The sequence below is a fragment of the Physeter macrocephalus genome, chromosome 9 (assembly GCF_002837175.3).
Source record: "Physeter macrocephalus isolate SW-GA chromosome 9, ASM283717v5, whole genome shotgun sequence".
In the NCBI taxonomy this organism is placed as follows: Eukaryota; Metazoa; Chordata; class Mammalia; order Artiodactyla; family Physeteridae; genus Physeter; species Physeter macrocephalus.
In genome coordinates, this window is record NC_041222.1 from 59,264,310 (window position 1) to 59,275,724 (window position 11,415).

At 36.4% G+C, this 11,415-nt stretch overlaps 1 protein-coding gene across 1 annotated transcript in view; it reads left to right on the top strand.

The window, feature by feature from the left end:
* The window catches only part of CNTLN (centlein), a 375,432-nt gene that overhangs the window by 31,761 nt on the left and 332,256 nt on the right, over window positions 1-11,415 (top strand). The window lies entirely within an intron of this gene.

The following is an 11,415-nucleotide window of genomic DNA, read 5'->3' on the forward strand; positions in this document are numbered from 1 at the left end:
ACATTGTAAAACAATTATACTCCAATGAAGACGTTAAAAAATAAAGTATATATGATACTTAAAAAGAAATTTAAAGTTTTGTAAATAATGTAGCTAAGAAAACTAGAAAGAGGCTTTCCCCCTTTCCATACTTTATTGGTAGAGAAAGAATATATGGGTGGGTTTCATAAACTTAGGGGCTTTAGGTCTGTTTTTGGTGATTTAAGTAATTCCTATTGCAGTTGGATGTTTCCCTGAGTTGCTGAATTTGACTGACTTTTTACTGCACCTGAGGATGGATCAAAGGAAGTTGTTTGGTGGGAAGGACAGCCTATAGATCACAGGACATAGAGCAATGATTTTAAGTGAGTCTACTAGAAACATTTCTAATTGTGTGGGGTACAGTTGTGTTTTTCATTTTGGTTTCAGTGGATTGAATGACTTTTCACACTTATTATTGATTTGAAATTAGGTCAGAGAATGTTAACTAGATTCTTACGTAGATTGCTGGTTTGGGTTATATCTCGAGAATTAGTACTAATGCATTTGTTTGACTATCATGATAATTATATTGTCTTTCTCCCCATTTTCAGAAATTATTCCAGAGATAGGAGCATAATAAATTGTGTTTAAGTTTATGTTAATTGTGTTCTTGTGATTGATTAAATATCATTAAGAAGATCATGTACAGACACCTCTTCTACTCATGTGGGTCTGTAGCTTCTTCTTTTGTTTTTTTAAAAGATTTTTTATTTTGATATTGACCATTTTTAAAGTCTTTATTGAATTTTTTACAATATTGCTTCTGTTTCATGTTTTGGTTTTTTGGCCATGAGGTGTGTGGGTTCTTAGCTCCCCAGCCAGGGATCAAACCCACACCCCTTGCATTGGAAGGCCAAGTCTTAACCACTGGGCTGCCAGGGAAGCCCCTGAAGCTTCTTGAATACTGCTTTCACAACATTTATATTTCAGTGTAATTATTTATATGTGTCAGTCTTTTGACTTTCCTATTGCAGATTGTGAGGATAGGACCGTATTATACATGTTTTTCATAGTGCTTAGCACAGTCCTTGAATTAGTGCACAAACACACTGAATGAATGAATGAGCAAGTGAGTGATGATATTAAAGTACAAGGTGGCAGAAACTAATGTCTTGAACGTAAGAATAAATAAGTGTATTTGTACGTTAAGGAGGTAATGTTAGGAAATAGTCTAAGAAAGTCCTCAAATTTGTTTTGTTCATTGCATCCGGTGAATTAACTGCATGATTCAGTAAATATATTTATTTTTTATTTTTTATTTTTTTTAATTATTATTATTTTTTTGTGGTATGTGGGCCTCTTACTGCTGTGTCCTCTCCCCTTGCGGAGCACAGGCTCCAGATGCGCAGGCTCAGTGGCCATGGCTAATGGGCCTAGCTGCTCCGCGGTATGTGGGATCTTCCCGGACTGGGGCACGAACCCGTGTCCCCTGCATCGGCAGGCGGACTCTCAACCACTGCGTCACCAGGGAAGCCCAAAGTAAATATATTTTAAAAAGTAATGTTGATTTATTGAAAGGATCTTTCATTTTTTCACATAAAACATTTGTTAGGTTTAATTTAGTAAACACAAGACCAAGTTTTGGATTTGACATTAGTATTTGTGATGGTCCATATTTTTACTTAGATATTTAACCTCTACTGGACTGAAAGTATAGATTCCTAGAACATTTTTAAAGTTACTTTTTAAAAAAATAATTAATTTGAACATTGAATCACATATTATCAAAGAGAGAAAATCACATCATTAGCATATGTAAAAAGGAAATTTGAAACTGTGACAGCAGGAACTTGAGTAAATATGCCTTGAGCATAAGTATTTATCTCTGCTTCCTCCCAAAATCTCACTAAAATGACTGTAAAGGATTTTCAAAAATATATAAGTGCCTATGGATAAAGAGAACTGGAGAAAAGATAATGGGCAAGATATGTTAGTAAATTTTTGAATGATAAAAAATAAATTTATAAGTGCTAACTGTCTAAGCAAAATGGAGAAAACTGAAATCTACAATATCTAGAAAGTCTTAGGAATGGGTGACAACTCTGACCTCTGATGGTTGGAGTGAGGGATGGTGATGCTGGAATATATGAAAATTGAATTAAAGTCTGTATAAATAATATATATACACTCTCTAGTCCTCCTCTTGTCAAGGTAGGAGGCAAGAGCTTTATTCCAAAATAGAAACAAGTAGTTTCTGCACTTAAGGACATCAACATATTAAGGTACAGGGCTTAGGTTTATGTTGAAAACTGAGCAAATAAATGAAAGCCTATTCTTCTGAACAATGAGTACTCATTGAATTGTTCAGCTCTGAAATTGCTGGAAGCTGTTCATTGTCCTATCCGGGCAGAAGCCTTAAAAATTCATGTCTGGAGAAAATGAGTAGACTTAGAGAAAGAACAGAGATATAAGAATATTTAAGGGTCTCCTAACAAAATGCAGGTCCCCTGTTCAGGTACCTATAGAGAAGATGTGTTGGCAAGCTGCGCCTCTCCGAGGTCAAGAAAACTACCAACAATCTTTTTAGTGCCACATTTTTATACATAAATGGACAACAAAGGATCTTATTACATTTGAGGAAAACCCCCAACATGGAAGACAAGAAACCAAAAGTAACAAAAATGGAACTCATAGGAGACGGAGGTAATGCTGAAGAAAACTAAGAAACCCCCCTATAATAAATATCATAAGGCAGTAAGAGATTTTGCCTGTATCAAACATGACCAGGAGGCAAAGAATGAGAAGGAGCACATGGAAGTTAAATATGATTGTCAAAATAAAGAAGTAACTGGGGGCAGGGGGTTGGGTGGGGCCGTGAAACAAAAAATTGAGTAAGTTTTCCAAAAATTAGAACAAAGAGTTAGTAAATAGGAGCAAAAAGCAAAGAACATTAGAGAATCAATCTAGGTACTCTAACGGTGATTATTAGGAATTTCAGAAGTAGAGAACAGAGAAATGGACATTAGTAAAGAAGTCATTAAAGAAAATTTTCAAACTCAAGGGACATGAGTTTCCAGATTGAAATGCTTTTGACCATATAGGTAAAAAACAAAATAGTATAGATCAATAATATAGAAAGGTATTTTACATTTCTCTTTGAGAATTCTGGAAAGAGTTAAAATGTAAGTTAAAAAACTGAGCAAATAAAAAAGTGACACAATTTTTATTTTTTTAAAAAGGAAGAAAAGTTTTAACACTTCTCTCCATTTCATTAGTTAACCACTAAATCATCACCTCCTGGTAGGATTTCAAATGTGTGCCATATTGATTGTGAGAGGAATGTGAGCCTCAGTCCCTTGAGATTTCCTGTTCTGGAGAGTCCCTTTAAAAAAAAATTCCTCAATGTCCTATTCGTTTTCATTTCTCAGTTATTGCATCTACTTTTTATATTACAGATTAGAGACATGGTCTGTACTGATTTTACTCTGTGATCCACACACAATTCAAGGGCCTGAAAGTTCAGCATGAGTTGCTTTTTCTCTTAGTGGGCATATGTTTAATAATGGAAGGAAAGAAGGAGAATAAGGCTATTAAAGGCCTAATAGAACCTAAAAGTAAAAATGTAAAAACAGTATTTAAAGGGGCACTAAAAAGCAAGTAAGGAATTTTTTTGCTTGCCTTTAACATTTGGCAGTAAGTGAAAAATTCTACAATGAGATGGCATATATATCTTCACAGTGACATTAATTTAGTCAACCAAATGATGAGGTCACTGATAGCAGAGTGACACATTTCTTAATTCCAGAAGAAACAAAAAGTTATATATGAAAGGAAATGTAATCATAGTACACTATATTGCTCAACTGTGAACAATAATTATTATGTATAGAAGTAATATAAGCAATTAGTATTGATGTAACCAAAAAGTGGCATATATAAGGATAAGTCAGAATACCCCCCTAGAGGTGCTTGAGTAGTCTACTTTGGGGGAAATTCACAGAGAGGGGATGCCTGGTAAATGTGCAGGTACTGCATTGTGCTCTTCACTCTGGGGCTGTATACAGCAGTCTGGCAAGGCTGCATATGTCTTACTCTGGGAGAATGACCCTCATCACTGCATGATGAGGACAGGACCTCTGTTTGATGAGAGGCTGGGAATCAGTAAAATACATGTAATTATTTCTTGCTATCCAAATCTTCACTTCCTGAGCATAGATAATGAAAGCTTGGATAGTGAGAATACTAAGTTATTGAAATCTTTTGGTTACTGTATTTTAGATAGCAAGTAGCAAAAGTTCAGATAGTAAGGGATATAAGCTCTGTCACACATACAGAAAATAAAGTATGCTTAAATCTCTTCCTGTGACCATTGGATTCAAATGAAATCTATATTGGGAGGAGATGGGTAAGAAGTAAAAAGATTGTCTCAAATTAAAAATTCAAGAAAATAGTATAAGGGAGAAGTGACATCAGCAAAATGGTGAATTGAAAGTCCCAACCCTCGTTCCCCCACAGAAACACTGACTCAGTGATACACAGATCAGAATACCTTTATGAGAAGTCTAGATTCCAGTTAAGTTGCAGTACCCAAGATGAGCACGAAACCAAGAATGCCACATTGAAACAGGTAAGAAGAGCAATTTCATTTTACCTGCATTAGTCCCTCCTCCAAGCAGGCACAGCTCAGCACCAAGAGAGGTTGCCTTAGCCTACTACTTCTTCCTTGTGGTAGATGGAGGTGGGGAAAAGAGAGTGGAATCTCCATCAAATGTTGTTGGCCTTTTGATGCACTGCCTGAGGGGCTAAGATTTTGTTTCACCTCACTCAGAGTGCTGATGGATTCAGTATAGTTCAGGCACCTGGGACAACTAAGAACAAAGGAAGACAGCAGGCAGCTTGCTGTTGCCTGGCACAGCTCTTTGGGATTAGGAGAAGGCACAGAAACTGAGGCTTCTCCTCCAGAAGGGAGGGAGAGGAGTGGAGCATTCCTGGCCTTTCAGTGTGCTAATTGTTCATCTCAGCAGGGCTGCTAATGAAACTGGCATACCTTGGTGGGGGCAGCTAAAAACAAAGGAAAAGGGATGGGTTCTTGCTGTTTGAGAGGCTCCCTGAGTCTCAGCTGGGCTTATTGCTGAAGATCTTTCCTTGTCAAAGCCAGTTCATGATGCCTGGGAGAGAGGTGGCTGTTTCTTCAAATGCACAGATACCAACACAGATCTACAAGGAATGTGAAGAATCCGGGAAACATTAAACAATCAAAGGAATAAAGTAAATCTCTAGTAACTTACCCTAAAGAAATGAACATTTTTGAATTGCTTGACGATTTCAAAGTAATCATCTTTAGGAAGCTTACTGAGTTACAAGAGAACACAGACAACTAAAGGAAATCAAGAAAATGATACATGAAAAAAATGAAAATACCAACAAAAAATTACTGTAAAAAACCACTGAACAAATTTTGGGCTGAAGAATACAATAACAACTGAAAAATTCAGTTAAGGAGTTCAGTACCATAGCTGATCAAGCAGATGGAAAAGTCAACAAATTCTAAGACAAGTCATTTAAAATTAGCCAGTCAGAGGAGCAGAAAGAAAAAAAGAATGAAAAAAGAGTAAAGAGAGCCTAAGGGACTTATGGACCAACATTAGTGATTAATAAGCATTATGGGAGTCCCAGAAGCAAAAGAAAGAAAGGTGTAGAAAACTTATTTAATGAAATAATGGGCTAAAACTTCCCAAATCTGGGTAGGGAAATGGACATCCAGATTGTTGAAGATCAAAGCATCCCTAAAATAATGAATCTAAAAAATTCTATGCAAAACACAGTTGACCAACAACTGGGTTTGAACTGTGCAGGTCCACTTATACCTGGATTTTTTTCAATAAATATCCAGTTGATCTTTTGTAGTTGCAGTGTTTTTCCCCACGGATTCAATCTACTACAGATCAAAATTTCCATCCATTGTTAGTTGAATACACAGACGTGAGACCTGGAGATATGGAGGGTCTACTATACTATGCCATGTTATATAAGGGACTTGAGCATCCATGGATTTTAGTATACATGGGGGCTCCTGAAACCAATCCCCCATGGATACTGAAGTCCAACTGTATGATCAGATTCTCAGAAGTCAAAGACAAAGAGAATTTTGAAAGCAGCAAGAGAAAAGTGACTGGTCATATACAAAGGAGTCCCCATAAGACTATAAGTAGATTTCTCAGCAGAAACCTTACAGGCCAAAAGGTTGTGGGGTGATATATTCAAAATTTGGAAAGAAAAAAGCCTGCCAACCAAGGACACTGTGCCTGGCAAAACTGTCCTTCACAAGTGTCAGAGAGATAAAGACTTTCCCAGATAGAAGCTAAGGCAATTAATACATCACCACTAGAACTGCCTTACAAAAAGTGCTGGAGGAAATTTTTAAAGTTGAATCAAAAGGATACTGAACAGCAACACAAAGTATGTAATAGTGTAAAATTCACTGCTAAGGTAAATATATGGACAAATAGAGAATAGTCTAATACCATAATGGTAGTATATAAATCACTTTTAATTCTAGAATATAAGTTAAAAGACAAGTTTTGAGAATAACTAACTAACTGCAAAAATATGTTTATGGATATACAATTTAAAAAAAAAAACAAATTGTGACCTCTAACATAGAGTGTTTATGAGGTGAAGTAAATGTAGTTTCTGTATGTGATTGAAGTTTAAGTTGTTATTAGCTTTTTTTGTGTGTGTGTGTGGTACGCGGGCCTCTCACTGTTGTGGCCTCTCCCGTTGTGGAGCACAGGCTCCGGACGCGCAGGCTCAGCGGCCATGGCTCACGGGCCCAGCCGCTCCGCGGCATGTGGGATCTTCCCGGACTGGGGCACGAACCCGTGTCCCCTGCATCGACAGGCGGATTCTCAACCACTGCGCCACCAGGGAAGCCCTGTTATTAGCTTTTAATAGATGTTATAACTTAAGTTTTTTTTAAAAAAATTATTTATTTATTTATAGGCTGCGTTGAGTCTTTGTTGCTGCACGCAGGCTTTCTCTAGTTGCAGCAAGCGGGGGCTGCTCATTGTGGTGGCTTCTCCTGTTGAGGAGCACAGGCTCTAAGCATGCGGGCTTCAGTAGTTGTGGCACACAGGCTCAGTAGTTGTAGCTTGTGGGCTCTAGAGCACAGGCTCAGTAGTTGTGGCGCATGAGCTTAGCTGCTCCACGGCATGTGGGGTCTTCCGGGACCAGGGCTCGAACCCATGTCCCCTGCCTTGGCAGGCGGATTCTTAACCACTGTGCCACCAGGGAAGTCCCTTAAGTTGTTTTATGTTAGCCTCCTGATCATCACAAAGCAAATACTTATAGAAGACACACAAAAGAAAAAGAGAAAAGAATCAAAGAATATCACTACAAAAAGTCAACAATTACAAAGGAAGATATCAAGAGAAGAAAAGGGGGAGAAAAGAGTTACAAGATAGAAGACAATTTAAAAAAATGGCAATAGTAAGTCTTTATGTATCAGTAGTTACTTTATATGTAAATGCATTAAACTCTTTAAAAGACCTAGAGTGGCTGAATGAATAGAACTTATATCAGACAAAATAGATTTTAAGCCAAAACTGTCATAAGAGACTAAAAGGTCATTATATAATGACAAAGGAGTCAATTTTTCAGGAAGGTGTAATAATTATAACGAGATATGCCCTTAACATCAGAGCACCTAAATATATAAAGGAAACATTGACAGATCTGAATAGAGAAATAGGTAACAATACAATAATAGTAGGAGACTTCAATACCTCACTTTCAGTATCTAGACAGAACATCAGTAAGAACACAGTGGACTTTAACAACACTATTGACCAAATGGAACTAATAGAGATGTACAGAACATCTACCCAATAGCAGCAGAATATGCATTCTTCTCAAGTGCTCATGGAACATTTCCAGGATAAATCACAAGTTAGGTAACAAGACAAGTCTTAACAAATATAAGTAAATTGCAATCATATCTGGTATCTTTTCCAGTGACGGTGGAATGAAACTAGACATCAATAACAGAAAGAAAACTGTAAAGTACACAAAGATATGGAAAATAGACAACACATTCTTGAACAACCAATGGCTTAAGAAGAAATCAGGTGAAATAAAAAAACTTGAGACAAATGAAATGGGATGCAGCAAAAGCAGTACTAAGAAGGAATTTTATAGTGATAAAGATCTACATTAAAAAGAAGAAAGATCTCAAAAAACTAGTTAACTTTACACCCCATGGAACTTGGAAAAGAGGAGTAAACAGCCCAGGGCTAGCAGAAGGGAAGAAATAAAGATAGAGCAGGAGTAAAAGAGATCAGAAAAACAACAGGGGAAAAAAACAACAAAACTGAGTTGGGAAAAAATCAGTGACACTCAGAACTGTTCTTGTGAAAAGATCAACAAAATTGACAAACCTTTAGCTAGTGTAACTAAGAAAAAAAAAGAAAAGGTTCAAATAAAATCAGAAATGAAAGAAGTGACATTACAACTGATACCATAGAAATATGAAGAATTGTAAGAGACTATTATGAACAAATTTATGCCAACAAATTGGATAACCTGGAAGAAATGTACAAATTCCTAGAAACAGACAACCTACAAAGATTGAATTCTGAAGAAATAGAAAATGTGAAAAACCTATGAGTAAAGAGATTGAATCAGTAATCAGAAACTATCAAACAAAGAAAACTGTAGAAGCAGAGGCTTCATTGGTGATTTTACCTAACATTTAAAGAAGCATTAACACCCGTACTTCTTAAATGCATCCAAAAGAATTGAAGAGGTGGAAACATGTCTAAGCTCACTGGATGAGACCAACATCACCCTGATACCAAAGCTAGAAAAGGACAATATAAGAAAACTGCAGAGCAATATCTCTGATGAAAACAGATGTAAAAATCTTCAACAAAATACTAGCAGCCTGAATTGAACAGTACTTTAAAAGGATCATATACCACAATCAAGTAGAAATTATCCCTGATGTGCAAGGATGGTTTGACTTATGCAGATTGATAAATGTGGTACACTACATAAATGCAATGAAGGATAAAAATCATATGATCATCTCAATTGATACAGATAAAGCATTAGACAAAATTCAATGTTTCATGATAAAATCTCTCAACAAACTAGGTATAGATGGAATTTACCTCATCATAATAAAGACCATATATGAAAATCCCACAACTAACAAATAATATTTAATAATGAAAAGTTGACAGCTTTTCCTGTAAGAGCAGGAGCAAGGCAAGGATGCCTACTCTCTGCACTTCTGTTCAACACAGTATTGGAATTCCTAGCCAGAGGAATTAGGCAAGCAAAAGAAATAAAAGGTATCAAATTAGAAAGGAAGAAAATTGTCTCTAGAGTTGACATGATCTATATGTAGAAAACCCTAAAGGTTCCACAGAAAAACTGTTAGAATAAAGACTTAGTAGAGTTGCAGTATATAAAATCAATATACAAAAATCAGTTGCATTTCTATACACTAACAAAGAACTATCCTAAAAAGAAATCAACTATCCTTTCAATATCCTTACAATTTTGTCAAATAGAGTATCTTAGGAATAAATTTAACAAAGGAGATAAAAGACTTGTACACTGAAACATCAATGAAAAATTTAAAAGACACAAATAAATGGAAAGACATCTTGTGTTCATAGATTGTTCATAGTTTAGAAAGCTAAATATTGTTAAAATGTCTGTACTACTCATAGCAATCTGCAGATTTAATGCAATCCCTATCAAAATCCCAATGGCATTTTTCACAGTAATAGAACAATCCTAAAATTCATGTGGAACAAAAAAAGACTGGCTATCCAAAGCAATCTTGAGCAAGAAGAACACAGGTGGAGGCATTATACTTCAACACAAAATGAATTAAAGATTTAAATTTAAGACCTAAAACTGTAAAACCTCTGGAAGAAAACATAAGGGAATGCTTCATGACATTGGTCTTGGAAATGATTTCTTTGAAAAAATTGCTGAAGAAATTAGAAATAGAGCTAACATGTGACCCAGCAGTCCCACTTCTGGGTTTATATCAAAGGAAACAAAAGCATGATCTCAAAGAGATATCTGCACTTGCATATTCATGCAGCATTATCCACAATAGCCAGGATCTGGAAACAACATAAATGTTCATTGATGGATGAATAGATAAAATGTGATCTTATATGTGTGTGTGTGTGTGTGTGTGTGTGTGTGTGTGTGTGTGTGTGTGTATATATATGTATATATATATTTATATACATGCAACAGAATATGATTAAGCCTTGAAACAGAAGGAAATCCTGCAATAACAACGTGGATGAATCTGGAGGACATTATGCTGAATAAAATAAGATAGTAACAGAAGGACAAATACTGCACAACTCCACTTACATGAAGTATCTGGAATAGTTAAACTCATAGAAACAAAGAGTGGAGCTGCTTTTTTTTTTCAGGGTCTGTTGGAGAGGCAGAAGTGGGGGAGACTTAGTCAGTGGGTATTAAGTTTCAATTATGCAAGGTGAATAAGTTCTAGAGATGTCCTGTACAATATTGTACCTGTAGTTAACAATACTGTATTGTGCACTTACAATTTAAGAGGGTAGATTTCATGTTAACATTTTATTACTACAATAGAAAAAATTTTGATATAAAATACATGAGGAGACGGAAACAACAAACAAGACGAAAAGACAACCCTCAGAATGGGAGAAGTATTTGCAAATGAAGCAACTGACAAGGGAGTAATCTCCAAAATATACAAACAGCTCATGCAGCTCAATATAAAAAAAAAAAACAACCTAATCAAAAAATGGGCAGAAAGGGAGTTCCCTGGTGGTCCAGTGGTTAAGGCTCTGTGCTCCCAATGCAGGGGCCCGGGTTCAATCCCTGGTCGGGGAACTAGATCCCACATGCCGCAACTAAAAGAGCCTCCATGCTGCAACTAAAGATCCTGCATGCTGCAGCTAATGATCCTGCATGCCACAATGAAGATCCTGTGTGCCGCAACTGAGACCCGGCACAGCCAAATAAATAAATAAGAAAAATATTGGGCGGAAGAACTAAATAGACATTTCTCCAAAGGAGACATACAGATGGCCAACAAACACATGGAAAGCTGCTCAACATCACTAATTTTTAGAGAAATGCAAATCAAAACTACAATGAGGTATCACCTCACACTGGTCAGAATGGCCATCATCAAAAAATCTACAAACAATAAATGCTGGGCAGGATGTGGAGAAAAGAGAACCCTCTTACACTGTTGGTGGGAATGTAAATTGATACAGCCACTATGGAAAACAGTATGGAGGTTCCTTAAAAAACTAAAAGTAGAACTACCATATGACCCAGCAGTCCCACTCCTGTGCATATACCCAAAGAAAACCATAATTCAAAAAGATACATGCACCCCAATGTCCATTGCAGCACTATTTACGATAG